The sequence below is a fragment of the Phocoena phocoena genome, chromosome 11 (genome assembly GCF_963924675.1).
Source record: "Phocoena phocoena chromosome 11, mPhoPho1.1, whole genome shotgun sequence".
In the NCBI taxonomy this organism is placed as follows: domain Eukaryota; kingdom Metazoa; phylum Chordata; class Mammalia; order Artiodactyla; family Phocoenidae; genus Phocoena; species Phocoena phocoena.
The window spans coordinates 4,102,518-4,122,676 of record NC_089229.1 but is presented as its reverse complement, the minus strand read 5'-3'; positions in this window follow the sequence as shown (position 1 = coordinate 4,122,676).

The following is a 20,159-nucleotide window of genomic DNA, read 5'->3' as shown; positions in this document are numbered from 1 at the left end:
CCGAGTTTTCAGAGGCTCATCCAAGTGCCGCTTTGGGGCCTGAGAAAGGCCCCGATGGGTGAGCGATTGAGGGGCAGGGTGCTGAAACGAGGAAGCACCACAAAGATTTCCGCAGGGGTCCCTACATTCCACCCTGTGTCCCTACCGCTCCCAACAGATTCTTTCCATGGGGAATCAGCCCTCACACGACATGAACGGGCTCGTTTTATATCAGAAGGCTGAATTTTAACTGACAAATTGGACAGTTCCCTAAGGCAAGGGTTACCAAGCTTTGTCATTCTCACTAAAAATGTGATTTATAATATATTCCTATTTGCTAGACGCTCATATTCCCAGGAATGAAGGCCTAGCGCAAAAACAGGAGGTCTACTTACTATCTTGACTCCACATAAAAATATACTCCACCAGTGTCTCCGTGAGCATATGTAAACAGATGTGCATAAATCAATATCCCACGGCGCCGAGTGAGCTTAATTTCATTAAGTTTTCATGATAGTTTAAGCAGTCACTTGAAATTCAGGACCGAGCAGAAGTAACCCACAATTTGCTTTCGAATTTTACATACTGAAGAAAAGATCTAAGGGTCTGGTGAAAGAAATTTTATTTCCTCTGCTTCCAGTTTCTAAAGATAAAAACCGTATTTGTTGTTCCCTAAATACTCTGATATTTATGAATACAGATGTGTCAGATACCAGAGATCAATCCCCACCTTCAGCCAAGCTACCTCAGAGATTCTTTGTAAAAACCACACACACAAAAGCAGGGTAAACCATCTGACTTCTTAGAAGTCGGAGTTAAAGTTGCAAACTCATTTTGCCCAAGATAACCAGAACTGCCCTAAGTTGTCTAAGTGGGCAGAAATGGATTTGATCTCTGTACCTGATTGCTTAGCAGAAGTCATCCAGCCAATTTTTCAACAGTCTCCATATCATGAAACTTCCTAAAAAACTTCAAGGGGGTAACCTGAGCTTGTGAAAAATGATCCCGAAAGTCAGTAGGACAAAGCTTCCCTTCCAAGAGGTAATTAGGGGAGCTCCGAGCGCCTTTCATATTTCACTTGACAAGCATCTTCTGCCTTTGTTCCACCTGCTCTGGAGACCTTCAGTAGGGCTTTGCCATTTCTTTGTTAAGAGGAATGGTTTAAAAAGACACATTTATATAATAGTAATTGTTTAAAGTTGAATGCATCTGATAGGAATGTGCGTTTTACCCAATATCTTTGTGCGTGAAGAGAATACTACTTTTTCTAGGTAATCTTTAATTGTATGCATGTTTGGGTTTGTAAGTTCTTTGCTGGAAACATTGACTAAGGACATACTGACCACATGAGCAAAGGATTGCTAAAGGGGTGATGTAATCTTTAGGCTCCACTGAGAGACGTCCAGTGTGCAGACCAGACCCCAAGATGCCCAGGCTGGTCGGAGCTGGTCTGGAGTTCTGTACCATATCGCGGTATGAAGAGTGTCCCTTGAAGGGACTGGGATGTTGAGATGTCTTAGCACTCAGAAGCAGGGTTCCACAACCGCAGCACTAAAGCATCTCGGGCTGGATAATTCTTTGTGTGCGTGGTGGGTCAGGGGGGCGCGGTCCTGTACCCTGCAGGAGGTTACAGCATCTTGGTCTCTGACCACTAGATGTCAGTAGCAGCCTCCCTCCTCCAGGTGTTCCAGCCTAGAGGTCTCCAGACCCTGCCAAATGCTGCCTGAGGGGCAAAGTCGTCTGTGGTTGAGAATCACTGCTCTAAAGGATGAAGGAAGTTGGGCATATTTAGCCCCAGATGACAATGTTTACAGGGAACATGAAAGCTGTTTGCAGGCATCGCATAAAAACCAAACGACTTGGAATGGCTTCAGAAGGCTGTATAAGAATAAATGGGGTACAATTACAGAGGCCAATGTTGACTAAGGAACAGGGAGAACCTTCTAGAAGAACTGCTCAGCTCCCATTCCCGCAGTGCTTATGTTTAGCTGGGGCTAGAATTCTGACTCAAGATCCAGGGCCCTTTCCTCTGACAGATCTTTCTTGGAGCACTTACGGCCAGTAGAGCGCTGTGCCCGTAGCTGGGCACCCATGATCGGAGCTAGTCTTCTGTTTGGGGCAGCAGCAGAAACAGCGGAAGGGGGGTCTCGTGGCCTGAGGAGTCTGCCCTTCCACCAAGCTCACTCCAGTTCCACAGGGAGGGTGGGCAGGACGGCGGAGGCAGGGGCTGTGCGTGGCGGGGCTGGGGGCTGGCGGAGGATGGGAATCCCAGAACGAGGGGGGCAGAAGGAAGAGCCTTCCCAACACTCGGAGTTTCTGGTCTGAGGTCTCCCGGCTGGTGTCTGAGCCAGGACCGGAATCCAGAGTCTTCATGCACTGCTCTTTCCAGGCGTCCTCCCAGAGCAGAGCCGGGCGAGCCCCGGAGGTAAGCACCTGGCCCCGGTTCTCCCGCCCCCACCTCACCTTAGCGTCCTGAGTTCTCTGGAACCGGCCTCCTCTGCAGGGAGCACTTCCCAGCGTGTCCACTAGGTGTCACCCTATGGTCTCAAATGACGGTTTACTGGGGCCCCAGTCAGAGAGCAGCTTTTTTCAGACTTCTACATTTTTCTCCTCTCTGCCTCTAGCATAAATATTCCAAAATTCTCCATGGCAGATATTTTCCTTTTCTGCTAAATGGGCTTCCCTCTCTTCTCTCTGCCCCCGCCTCCTTGACGATCTTCCTCCCCCTTTGCAGACCCTTTTGTTGGCAGTGTCCCACCAGGGTGCTCACCGTGCAGTGGTGTGGCTCCTGGGGTGAAAGCAGCATAGGAGGTCCCCATGGAAACGACTCTGTGAGTGTCCGCCAGAGCAGGAGAGGCCACCCTGGCCTCGAGAGCTTCCTGGGCATCCCCCCAACCACCAGCTACCTCCCTGGGAATGAGTGTGTCCAGCCCCACATCCTCCCATGCACGTTGCTTGTCCTTCTGCGACTTCTGTAAACGCCTGCCTCTTTGGTCTGTTTCACCTTCTAGACTGTGAGCCTTGAACATCTCCCACCTTTTTTTTTTTTTTTTGGCTGCACTGTGTAGCTTGTAGGATTGTAGTTCCCAGTTCCCCAACCAGGGATGGAACCCGGGCCGTTGGCAATGAGAGCGCAGAGTCCTAACCATGGGACCGCCAAGCAATTCCCTCTTCCACCTTTCTATACCCACATTACGTAGCAAAGCATATGGTAGAATGTGGGGGATTTGGGGTGGACCTCATTGACGAAACGTCAAAAAAGAAATATTTTAAACATAGAAAACCGAGACAAGGAAACACATTAAAAACCAAAACAGTTCTAATCATAAGGTGAAGAACGCAGGGAGATGTGTGTCCACATAGAGGGTAAGTTTGGGGTGGCTTGGAAAGGCGTGTGCTATGCTCAGAGACAGAAACGAGGGGTGCCTGTAGGAGGACACAGCGTCTTCTGGCCACCGAGGGATAGTCGGGAATTCCTGTAAGTTCAGAGAGTTGCTCCAAAACCCTCTCCCAGCCCGGGTCTCACTTCCCGTGCCAGATCGTATACAAACGTCTCCTCTGCCAGAAGCCTAGGTTAAAAAATGGCCAAACCGTCAATGACTTAACATTTTCTCCCGGGAGGTACTGCACGTGCTGGTGGGGTTTGTATGTGACGTAAAAGCAGCAGAAAACAAAGTTGGGAACCACCGAGGAAGGGGGGGCGGTCATTCTGTGGATGTTGGGCCTGGGGGGTGTTCATCCCAGGACATTAAATAGTGTGACCACCCTGGGGGGGGGCAGGTGATGGGGCTCCATGCATTGGGGAGAACACGTGGACATTTTTAGATAGTGGGGTGAACTCGTAAAAGGTCTGATAATAAGAGCTCATATATACATGTCTACATCATATATAGCATTTACTATGTGCAGACACCGCTCTAAGTGCTCCCCACGCCCTCGAATGAAATGCTCACAGTTGCCCAGCGAGGCAGGCCTGTCACCACTGGCCACCCCCACCTTTCAGCTGTGGAAACTGAATCACACGGAGGTTACGTGACGTGCCCAGGGCACACGGCTGAGGGTGCTACAGGCAGGGGTTTGGGCACAGGCTGCTTGACTCCGGAACTCTCCTCTCAGCCAGTCTACATCGACCAGCCACCACTATGAAGGTTCTGAACGTTACGAATACAATAGAGTTTCAGGGAGAGTCTTCTCATTGGACCCAGACTGAAGGGGTCCATGTTGGCAGTAGGCAGGTACATATTAAGAAGCTGGGGACAATAGTTTTCTGACTTACTTGAGGCTAAAACATTGTTACTCTATATGGGAAAAGATTTTTTAAAAAGAGTGGCTATATGTATATGTATAACTGATTGCCTTTGCTGGAACACCTGAAATTAACACAACATTGTAAGTCCACGACACTCCAATAAAAATTAATTTTAAAAAACTTAACAAAATAATTGTTTAAAAAGATATACCATTATAACAATTAAAGACCAATTGCTTTATTTGTGCAAAAAAATAATAAAAATAAAAATAAGTAAAACATTGTCACTTGCAAAGTATCGTCACATCCGTAACCGTATGTGGTTCTCCTGACGGCCTTGTGCAGAGTATGAAGTGAATATTAGTGACCCCACCTTACAGATGAGGAAACTGAGACTCGGAGGCTAGTTGGGTGGCTCGTCAGAGGTGGAGCGGGGCTTGACTCTGGCCCAGAGTCTATTCCACCATCCAGTGCCCTGTGCACAAGGCTGCAGCTGCAGTTGTTTTACTGGAAGGGAACTAGCATACAGCACGTGCCTACTATGTGCCTGGTATGTTAAGAGCTAATTTCAGCTAATATTCACCATACACCCCGTTAGGTACAGTTTTCCTCGATTTACTGAGGCTGAGAGAAGTGACTTGCCTGAGGTCCCCCACGAGGCTGGCAGAACCAGGCCCAGAACCCGCGTCTGTCTGACTACAAAGCTGTGCTATTTTGACCCCGTCTGAGAGCTTCTTTCCACCAGTTTCCTCCTCTGCACCGCCGCCCACCATGGACCAGCCCGTTGCTCACCCCTCACTTTGTGGAGCTGCGCTGCCAGCTCATGGGTAGGATTTGAGCTCTGAAAACGAAGAAGGGGCTTAGCTTGAAATTGTTACGGACAAAATAATTCACAAGGATCTGTAATAGACTCGATGGTGGGGGCAAAACCAGCAAAGAAGGAGAGGAAGTGAATGACATAAAAATTGGGGGATTGGGAAGCCAATGATAGGGTGGGTGAGAAAGGGAAGGGTTTGGTGTAAAGAAAATAAGTTCTGCTTGAGAAATATTTAGTCGCAAGTGCTGGGACACCAAGTCCACGTGGTAGGTAAAGGGCAAGGCATAAGAGACAGGACTGAGGGTAAGCGGTGGGGCAGAGAAGCATCTCCTGAGTCATCGGGAGGATGGCAGAGCCCCAGGAACCGGCACTGAGGCCCCCAGACAGGAGGGGGTCAGCGAGAGAAGGAGGCAGACGGGAGGGGCCGCTGGCTCTGCCCCTGCCTGCCCGCCTCACTCCCTCCCGCCCCGCGACCTTCACCTCCGCTACCCTCTGGCCGCCCACACCCTGGGCCCTGTCATCACTCCGGGAGCCCACTCCCTGACCACAGCTTCCGACGCTGCCCATCCTCTCACGCCTCCATCCCACCACACCCCCCCGCTGACCTCATCCTGATCTCCACTCCCCGGACTTTCCCACGTGGACCAGCGCCTCCCGGCTCCCCGGCTCCAGACCTCCAGACCGCACAGGGCATCATCACAGCCATTCTCTTGCCAGTACCCTCAACCGCTTTGCCCCCTTGTCCTTCCGCCCCGCTCATCCGGCCAAGCTTGAGCCAGGGATTTGCACCAGCACCTGTCTCCTCCGCCCTGATGGAGGAAATCCCACATCAAGGATGTTTGGTGCCCACGAAGCCATGGTACCCAGAGTCAGCTGCCCAGTCCGCACGGCTCCACCTCCCCCTCTTCTCGGCATCTATTCCAAACCGCCAACATCGTCCCCCAGCAGATGGCTCCGCCTTCTGGTTCACAGAGGAGAGAGAGGGGCTGGGCACGGACGCGATCCGCTCAGTGACCCCCTGCCTGTGCGTGCCTTTTCCTCCCTGTATGCGCCACGCTAAGTGCTTCATTGCTGCATTATCTCGTTTATCCTCACCGCCTTCCTTTACTCTCATTTCACAGATAAGGAACCAGCAGTTGAGTTAAGCGGTGAAAGGAGGCTGTGTCTTCAATTGTGCGCTTTCTTTTTTTGGCCACGCTGCCCAGCTTGCGGGATCTTAGTTCCCCAACCACAGACGGAACCCAGGCCCCTGGCAGTGAAAGCGCTGAGTCCTAACCCCTGGAGCACCAGGGAATTCCCTCAAATGTGTGCTCTTAAATCACAGAGCCAGGCGCTGTGCCAGATGCTAAGGGAATAACGGTAAACAAGACAGGCAAGTTTCTTACCCTCATGAAGCTCACGTTTTAGAAGGACAGACAGACAATACATAAGTAAACGAATGACTATGTTTAATAGTTGTAGAATGTGTCGGTGCCAGCAAAGGAAGATGCAGAGTTCAGCGACCGAGAACGCAGGGCAGACTGGCTAAGATAAGGGGGAGAGTGGAGGTCTCGGGGAGCAAGGTATACTGACAGCTCCTGTCCTCGCTCACTACCCACTTGTCCCAAAAGAGACGCCTCCACCTGTTCAAGGGTGGTGCACTCTAGATACCGTTGTTAGCAAAACAGTCACCTGTAGCGGGAGCAGCTATGCTCTGTGGAGGTGACGAGCTCAGGGGGCTGGATGACCGAGGCCCGCAGGTGAGAAGGTAGTGGGGGATTTCTGGGGTCAGTCAATCATCTAGGAAAGAAATGGGTCCTTAGAGGCTTGGCTCGCTAGCCTTGGATGGGGGCCTCAGTTGTCTTCCTCCATGGTAGGGAGAAAGATTGCACTGACCACGATGGAGGCGTGTAGTTCAATTCCATCCCACAAAGAGGTGTGGAGCGGGGCTTCCCTGGTGGCCCAGTGGTTAAGAATCCACCTGCCACTGCAGGGGTAGAACACGGGTTCGAGCCCTGGTCTGGGAAGATCCCACATGCCACGGAGCAACTAAGCCCGCGTGCCACAACTACTGAGCCCACAGCCACAACTACTGAAGCCCATGTGCCTAGAGCCTGAGCTCCACAACAAGGGAAGCCCCCGCTTGCTGCAACTAGAGAAAGCCCACGCGCAGCAACGGAGACCCAACGCAGCGAAAAATAAATAAATAGATTTAAAAAAAAAAAAAAGAGGTGTGGAGCAACTTGTCCCAGGTTGGGCTCTCTGGGGAGTGGGGGATAGAGATCTGGGTGCGGGAAGCTTATTGGGAAGTACTCGCAGGACCAGCACCTGTATGAAGTGAAGGAAGCAGGACTGGGGGAGGGAGAAGATTGGATGTTTGACAGAGGCAGTGGGTACACCAGCTTTAGTGGGTGTCTGCCCATGTTGCTGGGCCCCCACATAGCCATAATCCCTGACATTATGGCTAATCGACTCATGCGAACGTTGTGTCAGCTCCAGGGTGGCTGGTGACAAAGGCTGTGGCTGGAGTCATTCTGTCTCCTTAGATGTCTAATGCCTCTTTTGTATTGGATACGGTCGGCGTTAACATGGGATACCCAGATCTTTGTTCTTGGTGCCTGTTCTCTTAGGTTCATACGTGTCTTCTTCCCCAGATCTTCTTGTTCCCAATTTTCTAATATTTCTTCTTTCAGGGCTCTGACCGAGCAGCCAAACAATTTACCACTGCTCACGGGTCTAATCTTGGGCCAATTCTCTTTCCACATAAAATGACTGACCCAGGCCCACGCTCTAAACTCTGTTCTAGACGACTTCAACTCACCACTGTCTTTCAAAGCCATCCCCGAATGGGGCTGCACTGCAGCCACGTTCCACTTTGGGTTGGTACCCACACACAGCAAGGGTGGTAAACAGAATAATGGTCCCCAAAGAGGGCCCCATCCTAATCCCTGGAACCTGGGAATAGGCTAAATTACATGGCAAGGGGGAATTAAGGTTTCAGATGGAAGCTTGCTAATCAGTTGATCTTGAGATGGGAGATTATCCTGAATTATCTGAGGGGGCCCAGTGGGATCACAAAGTTTCTTGCAAGCGAAAGAAGGAGGCAGGAGAGCTACTGGGAGAGTCAGGAAAGCAGATGTGATGATGGGAGCAGAACAAGAGGGCTGGCAGCACGTGAAGGGCTCAACCCTGCAGCCCTGTTGCGGACTTTGTCGATGAAGGAATGGGCCATAAGCAACGGAACGCGGGCGCCTCTGAAAAGGAAAAGGCCAGGAAACGGTCTCCAGGAGGAATGCAGGCCTGTCCCTGTCAACACCTCAGTCTTAGCCCAGTGAGATCTATTTCAGTCTTCTCAACTCCTGAACAGTAAGATACTAAATATGTGTTGCTTCAAGCCCCCAAATTCGTGATGATTTGCTACAGCGGCCACCAGAAACGAGTATCACACGGAGCGATCCCATCTGTGAACCAAGCTGGCTCTCTTCCCTTCTCTCATCGTGTGGTGGCCGGAGATGGTGAGAGCTGAGGGACATGTGCCAGTGCCACAGTGGTGGAGGACAGGAGTCTGGGCCACTTGCTTGGGCCACTTGCTTTTGCCTCCTGGCACTGCCAGTCCTCGGCCCGAGGTGTGCAACTTACCCCATGACTGCTGCACGTTGCAGGGTCTGAGAGAGTCCAGCTCTCGCTGGGCAGTTCTGGCCGTGTGGTCACTTGACGTCACGGTCAGGTGCCCCATGTCTACCAGGGCCTAGCAGCATGCCAGGAGCTTTGTAAACTTAATGGTTCAATGAGTTTCGGTAAAGCTATTCAGTTGTGTCATCATCGCAATATTCCAGTCTTAGGCCGCTTCCATCATCCCCCCCAGGCTTCCCTCATGTCCACGTGTGGTCTATCCGTGCGGCAAATACAGATATACTTTCTATCTCTACAGTGTTTGCCTTTTCTAGAAATTTCATTTAAATGTAATCATACCATACGTCGTCCCTTTTGTCTGATTTCTTTCACGGACCGTAATGTGTTTGAGGTTCATCCGTGTTGTGTGTATCTCTGCCATCCAGCTGGCCGGCACTCACTCTCCTCACCTTGAGTACTGGGGGCGGTGACTTACAGCTCCTCATAGCTCTGTTTTGTCTTGCTTCATGAGCTCTTGCCCTGTACACGCACAGTTCAATATCTAGTCTGAAACCCAATCAGATTCCTGTCTGGTTTCTGGAGTTCGTTCCCTGCGGAGCACCCACCTCCACGAATTCCAGCCACTTTGGTTTGTAACCTGTGATCGCTGTCTTAATTCAGTGAGATGACCTTGCTGTCCTGAGCACCTGCTTTCTGTACTGTGATGTGGAAAGTGGGTCCTTGCCGAAAGGCTGGGGGATCACAAAGACCACCTCGTGTATTTCGGTTGTCTCAGGGATCCCTGTGCTATGTTGCCTAAAATTCAATGTCTAAAAAGGTTTTTTCCCATATATTTTGTCCAGTTTTCTAGTTGTTTATAGCATGCGGGCAAGTCTGCTACTAGTTATCCATGATGGCCTGCCATGATTTTCTTTTGATTTTTTTTCACCAGCTACTGTTATATACAATCAAATCCACCTTTTTGAAGTACACGGTCTGTACAATTTTGGTCATTGTATACAATTGGTAGTCAACACCACAATCATGATAGACAACAGTTCCCTTACCCTAAAAGGTTTCCCCATGCCCCTTTCACAGCCTCACCCCCCCACACGAAAGGTCTGCCTTTTCTATAATTTTGAAGTTATACAGTACATAGTCTTTTGTGTTTGATATCTTTAATTTAGTATAATGTGTTGGAGATTACCCACATTATTGGATGTGTTAATACTTTGTTCCTTTTTACTGCTGACTAGTATCCCATTATGTGGATATACCACAATTTATTTATCCACTTACCAGTTGATGGACATTTGGGTTACTTCCAGTTTGGGGCTATTATGAATAATATTACTAAGAGCATTTTTGTATATGTCTTTGTGTGTGAAGGCATGTACATATACTTTGTGTATATGGAAACACTGGGACATATTTTAAGTGTATGCTTGACTTTTAAAGATATTGCCATACTGGGCTTCCCTGGTGGCTCAGTGGTTAAGAATCCACCTGCCAATGCAGGGGACACGAGTTTGAGCCCTGCTCCAGGAAGATCCCACGTGCCGCGGAGCAACTAAGCCCTTGTGCCACCACTACTGAGCCTGCACTTTAGAGCCCATGAGCCACAATTACTGAGCCTGAGCGCCACAACTACTGAAGCCCTTGCGCCTAGAGCCTGTGCTCCGCAACAAGAGAAGCCACCGCAATGAGAAGCTCACGCACTGCAACGAGGAGTAGCCCCTGCTAGCCACAACTAGAGAAAGCCCACACGCAGCGACCAAGACCCAACGCAGCCAAAAATAATCAATTAATTAAAAAAAAAAGATATTGCCCTACTGTTTTGCAAAGTAGCTATACAACTTTCAGTCCCACCAGTCCCTCTGCATCATTAATAACTGTCTTCCCAACTTTAGCCTTTCTAATGGATGCATAATGGTATCTCATTGATGTCTCCTTTGAATTACCTTGGTGCTTTTATTAAAAGTGAATTGACCATATAAGTTTGGGCATATTTCTGGATTCTCTATTCTATTCCATTGATCTATGTGCCAATTCCACACTGTCTTTTTTTTTTTGCGGTACACGGGCCTCTCACTGCTGTGGCCTCTCCCGTTGCGGAGCACAGGCTCCAGACGCACAGGCTCAGTGGCCATGGCTCACGGGCCCTGCCGCTCTGCAGCATGTGGGATCTTGCCGGACCGGGGCATGAACCCATGTCCCCTGCATCGGTAGGCGAACTCTCAACCGCTGCGCCACCAGGGAAGCCCTCCACACTGTCTTGATGACTGTAGCTTTATAGTAAGTCTTGAAATCAAATAGTTTAAATCCTTCAACTTTGTTCTTATTTTGCAAAATGGTATTGGGTATTTTAGGTCCTTTGTCTCTTCATAAAAATTTTTAAATGTCAATGTCTTTTTACAAAGACTGTTAAAATTTTTTTGCATTGAATATATAGATCAATTTGAGGAGGATTGACATCTTAAAAATATCAAGTCTTTCAATCTATGAACATGGTATATATTTTCATTTATTTAGGTCTTTTTCAATTTCCTTTTGTAATGTTTTGTAGTTTTCATTGTACAGGACTTGTACATCTTTCATTTAAATTTATTCCTAAGTAGTTTTGATGTTATCATAAGTGAAGTCGTTCATTAAATTGAACTTGTAATTGTTCATCGCTAGTGTATAGAAATACAATTGATTTTCATATATAACCCTGCTGCATTCACTTACTAGTTCCAGTAGAGTTTTCATAGACTCATTAGGGCTTTCTACATACATGATTAAGTGGTCTGCAAAAAGGACATTTTCACTTCTTTTCTAATTTGTATATCTTCCATTTCTTTTCCTAGTCTTGGCTAGGACATCCAGTAAAATGTTAAATAGACATAGTAAGAGCAGACATCCTTGCCTTGTTGCTGATCTTATATAGAAAGCATTGTGTCTTTCACCATTGAATATGATGTTGGGTATAAGTTTTTTGTAAATGCTCTTAATCAGGTTTTGAAAATTCCCTTCTGTTTTTACCTTTCTGGGAGTTTTTGTCAAGAAAGCCTCTTGAATTTTATCAAATGTTTTTACTTGCACCTATTGAAATGATAATATGGCTTTTCTCTTTTATTCGATTAATATGATGAACCATATTGTTTGAGTTTAGGATATTAACCTAATCTTACATTCCCAGAATATGACCCCACTTCGTCCTGATGTATTGTCATTTTAATATATGGTTTGATTTGTGAATATTTTGTTAAGGATTTCTGTGTCTATGAGGGATATTAGTCTGTAGCTCTGTTTTTCCTTATGAAGTCTTTGCTTGGTTTTGGAATCAGGTTAATACTAGCTAGCCTCATAAAGTAAGTTGAGAAATGTTACCTCTTTTTTTCTGAAAGAGTTTGTGTAGAATTGATACTATTTCTTTCTTAAATGCATGAGAGCATTTACCACTGAAGCCATGTCACTCTGGAGTTTGCTTTATGGGAAGGTTTTTATTTATAAATTCAATTTATTTAATTGATATCAGGCTGGTCAAGTTTTATACTTCTTTCTGGATGAGTTTTGGTAATTCGTGTCTTTCAAGGAATTTGTCCATTTCACATAGATTGTCATGTTTATTGCCATAAAGTTGTTCATAACATGCCCTTATTATTCTTTTAATGTCTATAGAATCTGTAGTAATGTCTTCTCTTTTATTCCCGATAATCAGTCCAGCTAGAAGCTTCTCAATTTTATTATCCTTTTCAAAGAAAAAGCTTTTGCTTTCACTGATACTCCATATTATTTTTCTATTATTTCATTGATTTTTTTCCCCTTACCTTTTTTAAAAATTGCTCTTTTTATTTATTTATTTGGCTGCATTGGGTCTTCATTGCTGCATGCGGGCTTTCTTTAGTTGCAGCGAGCGGGGGCTACTCTTTGTTGTGGTGCACGGCCTTCTCACTGCAGTGGCTTCTCTTGTTGCAGAGCACAGGCTCTAGTAGCGTGGGCTTCAGTAGTTGTGGCATGTGGGCTCAGTAGTTGTGGCTCGCAGGCTCTAGAGCATAGGCTCAGTAGTTGTGGTGCACGGGCTTAGTTGCTCCATGGCATGTGGGATCTTCCTGGGCCAGGGATCGAACCCATGTCCCCTGCATTGGCAGGTGGATTCTTAACCACTGCGTCACCAGGGAAGTCCTCCCCTTATTTTTATTATTTCCTTCCTTATGCTTGCTTTGGGTTTAATTTGCTCTCCTTTTTATAGTATCTTAAGATGAAAGCTTAGACAATGTGTTTGAGCTCTTTCTTCTTTTCCAATCTATGCATTTAAAACTACATTTCCTTCTAAACACTGCTTTAACCTTATCCCACCAACTTTGATATGATATTGTCATCATCTCTCAGTCCAAAACGCTTTCTAATTTCTTTTGTATTCCTTTTTTGATCCAATTATTATTTAGAAGTTTGTTTTTAAGTTTTTCAAATATTTGGGGGACTTCCAGGTTATTTTATTATTACTGATTTCTGATATAATCCCACTGCAGTCAGAGAACATACTCTATATGATTTCAATCTTTGTAAATGTGTTAAGACTTATTTTATGCCCAGAATATGGTCTTCCCAAGTGCACTTGAAAAGAACGCATGCTGTATCATTGTTGAAAATTGTTGCGCTGTGGAACTATTACCTAAGTAAAAAAGGTTTAAACTATTGTTCAGATATTCTATATCATTGCCGATTTTTGTTTAGTTTTTCTAGCCAATGATAAGATAGGAGTGGTAAGATATCCAATTGTGATTGTGGAATTGCATGTCTCCCTTTAATTCTGTCAGTTTTTGCTTCATGTATCTGAAACTTTCTTATTGGGCAAATACACATTTATGATTATTACATCGTCCTGATGAATTTGCTCTTTCATCATTATGAAGTGTCCATCTTTATCCCTGGTAAAACGTTCTGATAAAATCTATTTTATCCAATATTAATATAGCCACTCTGACCTTTTACGCTTATAGTTTGCATGGTATATCTATTTTCCATCCGTTAACTTTCAACTTATCTGTCTTTATATAGTTATCTTAAAAAAAATCCATTCTGATTATCTCTAACCTTTAATTAGAGTGTTTATTCCATTATCCTTTACCGTAATTATTGGTATGGTTGGGCTGGATTTGTCATTTTGTTTGTGTGTTTGTTTGTCTCTTCTGCATTCCCCCCCCCCCATTGCTCCTTTTGTTTAGAATGTTTTTTAGAATTCCATTTCAATTTTCCTGTTGGCATCTTATCTATAATTTTTTGCATTTTTTTTTAGTGGTTGCCCTAAGGAATCTATTATACAATGAACTCAGGTCAATATCTCCTCTGTCTCTTCTACTATTGTTGCCACACTTCATACATTTCCATATGTTATAAACCTCACAAGAAGATGTTTTAATTTTCTTATAATTATAAGTTAAATTATGTTATGATTTTTGCTATAAACTGTTATATGGTTCATAAAACAATTAGGAGGGAAAGGGCAAAGAGAAGAAAATGGTCATTTGCATTTACCCAGATATTACCATTTCTAATACTCTTCCATCTTTTGAGGATTTGCATTTCTATCTGATAGCATTTCCCTCAGCCCAAAGGAGCTCCCTCAGCATTTCCCATGGTGTGGTTCTGTTGGAGAGGAATTCTCTTAGTTATGTTTTATCTTAAAATGTCTTTGTTTTCATTCTTGAGTGATGTTTTTTCCAGATACAGAATTGACAGTGTTTTCATTCAGTAAAGAGGTCGTTCTGCTGTCTTCTGGCCGTCCTTAGGATCATTGTTTTTCTGTGTCTAATATGTACGTTTCCTCTTGGCGCTATCAGTGTTTGCTCTCTTGTTTCAGCCTTCAATAGTGTGATGTGTCTTGGCATAGGCTCTTTGTGTTTATTTTGCTTGGTGCTGGTTTAACATTTATACCTGCAAATTTCCATCTTTCATCAGATTTGGAAAATTTGGGCCATTATTTCTTCAAATATTTTGCATGTGTGTGTGTGTGTGTGTGTGTGTGTGTGTGTGTGTGTGTGTCTTGTTCTCTCTCTCCTATCCTCCTGGTATTGCAATTGCACTAACATTTGAACATCTGATATCCTCTAACAGGTCCCTGAAATTCTGTTCCTTTTTTTCCCATGTTTTCTCTGTTCTTATTCTTGGAAAACTGTTTTCTCCCCTTCCTCCTTCCCTCCCTCCATCCCTTCCTTTTTTGCTCTCTCTTCCTTCCTTCCCTACCTCCTTTCTTTATCTTTCTTTCTTTCCTTTGTTTGTTTGTTTCTTTTTCTTTCTTCCTTCTCCCCTTTATTCTTCCCTCCCTCCCTCCCCTTCCGTCCTTTCTTTTTCTCTTTCTTTCTTTTCTTCTTTCATTTATTTACCTATTAATCTATCTCTTGATTTGATTTCACTCACTCGTTTATCTGTCATGTCTCCTTCAAGTCTACAATTTCCATTTGGTCACTTTTTTACATTTGTATTTCTCTGCTGAGATTTACCACTTTTCTCTTGAGGTTTTTATTCACTGAGGTCTGTTTTATTTGAATTTGTTGAATTTAGTTATAATATTTACTTTAAAGTCTGTTTCTGTCAGTTCTAACATCTGGCTCATTGCATGGATGGATTTAATTGGTTTTCTTGTCCATTTTCTTTTTCCTCGTTCCTTTCAGGTAGCTTTTGGATTGTATCCTGATGTGAATATTAAGTTGGAGAGATTCTGGGTTCTGTTATTTTCCTTTACTAAGTGTTAGTTTCATCCTGTGTGGACGTGAACTGAAAGCTCTGTTTCTTCAGGGATAGCGCTACTCTTGCTTCAGATTGTTTGTCTTTAGTTGAGTTGCTTTGGGTCTGCATCACTGCCCTGCTTCAGAGGGCAGTCAGAGGTATGGACAGAATGAATTTGAGGATCCATCTTCTGGCTCTCCCCCTTTTGTGGGTTCTCCCACTCTCCTCAATGTTCATATTTTCATACTTTTACTTTTATGTTTCTACAGGCCAGAAAAGATGCAGGGTTTTCCACATGTGATCCCCATGCTGGATGCACAATAGGTAGTCCCAGGATAAAAGCCACAGGTACAACAACTTACCTGTATGCCTCTCCATCTCCCCTCCCCCAAGGAGCATGCACTCCTCATAAGAGCCTGTCAGCTTCTGTTCACTCTCAAATAACTTCAAGTGGTTTGTGTGTTTGTGTGTCATATCCAGGTTTTGTGATGGTTTTTGTGGGGGGGGTGTGTGTGTGTGTGAGGTCTGGTAGGGTCTTCATCCATCTCACCCAGAAGTAGAATCCTGTCATAAATTGGTTCACAAAGAACACTTTGAATAGCACTGGTCTAAACCACTGTCCCAATGATGGCTCCGTTCAGAATGGAGTTTGTAAGTTTCCCTTCCATAGTTTTCTGCCTGATGTTTATAATTAAGGGCTCAATAACAGACAATGTCAATGCCAGTGGAAGAATTCCAAGTTCAGGCAGAAAAGGCAGGAGGAGTGTTAATAACATCTGACTATTGTTTGGTACTGATTGACTCAACAAAGCTCATTTGATGTTAAGTAGTCTGGCCTTTACAGATTGTTCTCAATGAATTTCTCTTCTTTTCTGACCTTCAACCTCCTGTGACCTTAGCTGCTGAAAAGTGTAAAGCAGAGCAAGTCCTCAGGCAAGAGATATACCTGGGCCTGTGCCCACAGAGGTGGCCTTTTTCCTTCCACTAAAAAAATTGTGCGGGATTCCCTGGTGGTCCAGTGGCTAAGACTCCATGCTCCCAATGCAGGGGGCCCGGGTTCGATCCCTGGTCAGGGAACTAGATCCCACAGGCCACAACTAAGGGTTCGAATGCTGCAACTAAGAGTTCGCATGCCGAAACTAAAGATCCCGTATGCTGCAACTAAGACCTGGCACAGTCAAATAAATTAAAAAATAATTTTTAAAATTGTGTTAAAACACACATAATGTAAAATTTGCTATCTTAACCATTTTTAAATGTACTGGTTAGTGATATTAAATGCATTCATAATGTGTAACCATCACCACCATCTATCTCCACAATTCTTTTCACCTTGTGAAACTGAAAACTCTATGTGCATTAAAAAAAAAAAAAATCCTCATTCTTTCCTCCCCCAGTCCCTGGCCACCACCATTCTGCTTTCTGCTCTATGATTTTGACTAATCATGCAGTATTTGTCATTCTTGCGAATGGCTTACTTCACTTGGCTTAATGTCCTCTAGCTAAGCTAAATATATGACAGACACTGGGCTATCATAGTGACATAGACGATCTCACTGAATCTTCCCAACCGCTCAATTAAGTATGTATTATTACTATTCCATTTTACAAATGAAAAAAAATAGGCTTAAAAAGGTGGTTGCTTGTCCAAAGTCAGGTGCTAAGAGATGAAAGCAAAATTCACATCATCCAAGTTTGTCTGGTTCCAGAGCTCAAGCTCTTTACCAGAGGTGGGCAAACCTTTCCTGTGAAAAGCCAAATAGTTAATAATTTAGACTTTGTAGGCCTACAGTCTCTGTCACGACTACTCAACTCTGCCCCTGTAGCATCAGAGAGGCCGTAGGCAATGTGTAAACGAATGAGTGTGACAGTTTCCGATAACATTTAAGAAAATAGATAGTGGGAAAGATTTGGCTTGCAGGCTGTGGTTTGCTGACCCCTGCTCTTAACAAGTACACTATTTCCTTTGATCTCTAAAGATTTCAGTTCCGCGAATATTTATAGCATTGCTTCTAAGCACAAGGCATTGAACTTGGTCCTGAACAGGATGAGGAAGATAAAGTCCCTGCCTTGAGGAATCTCAGATTCGAAAGACAGTACATAAACACGTCTACAGTAGAAGGCTGACTCTGCAAAGTTAGTGCCAGAGAGAGTTGTGGGCTGACTCCAGCATCTAACAAACATGATGTTTCAGTGGAGGGGCTGATATATGGCATAAGCTTTCTAGTGAGAGAATCATAGGCAGAGATGGGAAGGACAAGGTTTCAGAGAGAGTAGCCAACACAAGCAAGAATGTTTCTCTCCGCCGTCGCTCATCTTTTGTTCTCTTTACCAGCATCCACTTTCATTGCCAAAACCATACGCACTTTGGTCCAAATCTTTTTGCCTTGCACCTCACCTACTTTCTCCCTTGCTTTTCTTTTCCCCCCATTTCTTTTTCCTTTCTTTTTTATTTACTTATTTTCACTTCTTGATTATTGAATCATTGCTGATGCAACTCTTCTGCAGTGGGCTGAATACAAGAACATATCACAAATTTCATCTGAAGTTTAACTCACGTACTTCTACGTGGTGGTGCGCTCATCCTAAGGCATGATTATGTAACATTTAAAAAATGCCATTTAGCCCAAGTGAAATATTAACTTAGTTCTGTCAATTCAGCCAGGGTTGAAATCCTCTGGTCAATTCCAGGCAGTCAATAACACTCCACTGTTTGACCAATTTAATATCCTTTTGTTTCTTATACTCACCCATACTTCTAGTCTGTCCTGTTAATGTCTCTATTTCTCTTTTAATCTTCTTTATAAATTTTTTCTTCCTCTCTTGCATCCTTCCTCTTTCCTGTACTTTTTGAATTTTTGACCTTCTTCTGGAGGCATGTTATCTCCTTTCTCCTTTCTGAAAATATATTTTAAGAATATCTTTTGTTCATTAACTTAATTGACATTTACTAAGCGATTACCACATAGCCGGCCCTTTTCTAGATACTGGAGATACAAAAGTTAAAAAAAAAAAAAAGGACAAAAATCTTTGTCCTCATAGAGCTTAAACATTCTGGCAGTTCACAAAATAAAGTAACAATAAATAAATAGGTAAGTAAAGGATATGATATAGAAACTGTTAAGGGCTATGGAGAAAAAGTCCTGAGGACCAGGAATTTGGGTGGTGTGTTACAGTTTTAAAGACTGATAAGGGAAACCCATTAAGAGGTCTTTTGAGCAGATGAAGGAAGTAAACCACACAAGTATCTGCTGGGAGAGCATTGAAGGTGTTCCATGCAAAAGGAACAACATGTGCAAAATCCTGAGGCAGGAGGGTACATCCCCAGGTGGGGTACAAGGAGGGCAGGGCGGCTGAAGCTCAATGGATGAGGAAGAGGCTAGTAGATGTGATCAGAGTAGGGGGAGGACGAAGGACGTGCCCTATTTAGGGACTCTTCCATTGGAAGAACTTTGGTTCTTGTTCTGAGTGAAATGGAAATCCTTTAGAGGGTTTTGAGCAAAGTGAAATGTTGACATAATATTTTTAAAGGATCTAGAATGTAGGGAGGCAAGAGAAGAAGCAAAGAGAGCAGTCAGGTTCATACTGCAATATTCCAGGTAATGAATTTGAATATTATGGGACATGTTTTCTGGAAGAATCAGAGTAGTTATTTTTGTTTTACAATTAAGGATAGAAAACTAAGGGGTAAGTTTTTTTCCCTTAATTAATTAATTAATTTTTGGCTGTGTTGGGTCTTCGTTGCTGTGCGTGGGCTTTCTCTAGTCGCAGTGAGCAGGGGCTACTCTTCATTGCAGTGCGCGGGCTTCTCATTATTGTGGCTTCTCTTGTTGCAGAGCACGGGCTCTAGGTGTGCAGGCTTCAGTAGTTGTGGCATGTGGGCTCAGTAGTTGTGGTGCACGGGCTTAGTTGCTCCACAGCATGTGGCATCTTCCTGGGCCAGGGCTCGAACCCTTGTTCCTTGCATTGGCAGGCGGATTCTTAACCACGGTGCCACCAGGGAAGTCCAAGGGGTAAGGTCTTGATTGGTGACAGTACGTTTTCCTATTCCCTGTTCTTCAGGGGAAAATTGGGAGATTTTGCCCTGCTAGTTTAATGATTGTTAAACATTTTGAATGGTCTTGAGCACTGCCAGGTGATCTAATGCCTGGCACATAGCAGGTACATAGAAATACTTGTGGAATGAATGCATATGTAGTCAGTTAAATGGGTAAGGCTGAATTACAATATCAGGTGACTTGCTTGTTCATGTTTCAGCTCTCCTGCGTACTCTAGTGGTGTTTACTGGGTCTTTAAATTTTATTTAGCAAAGAACATCAAAAGCGCTACGTTATAAACACACACTCTTCCAGTAAAAATGTAGAGGGTACTATTTACATATTTTAAATGGTTCCATAGCAATTTGTGTAGTCCTCTGTCATAGCAGTAATCAACTGTGTTCAATTATGTTTGCATGTCTCTCTCTCAATAGTCTTTGAGTTTCTTCAGGGTTGGGATCGTCTCTTATTGATATTTACACAGGCGTCCCTCTGTATCCATGAGTTCCACATCCGTGGATACAGAGGGCCAACTATGGGACTTGAGCATCCACGGATTTTGGTGTCCATGGGAGATCCCGGGCCAATCCCACACAGATACCGAGGGACCACCGTTTGTCCAGCACCTAGCATGGGGCTTGGCAACAATGCCTGTTGAAAGGACATATACATGATATGATAAAGCGTGGTGGAAAGAAAACATATGAGTTACCAACACCCCAGAGAAGCCTTGTCTGATTCCTATAAAATATAATCATTTCCCTTAGAAAAACAC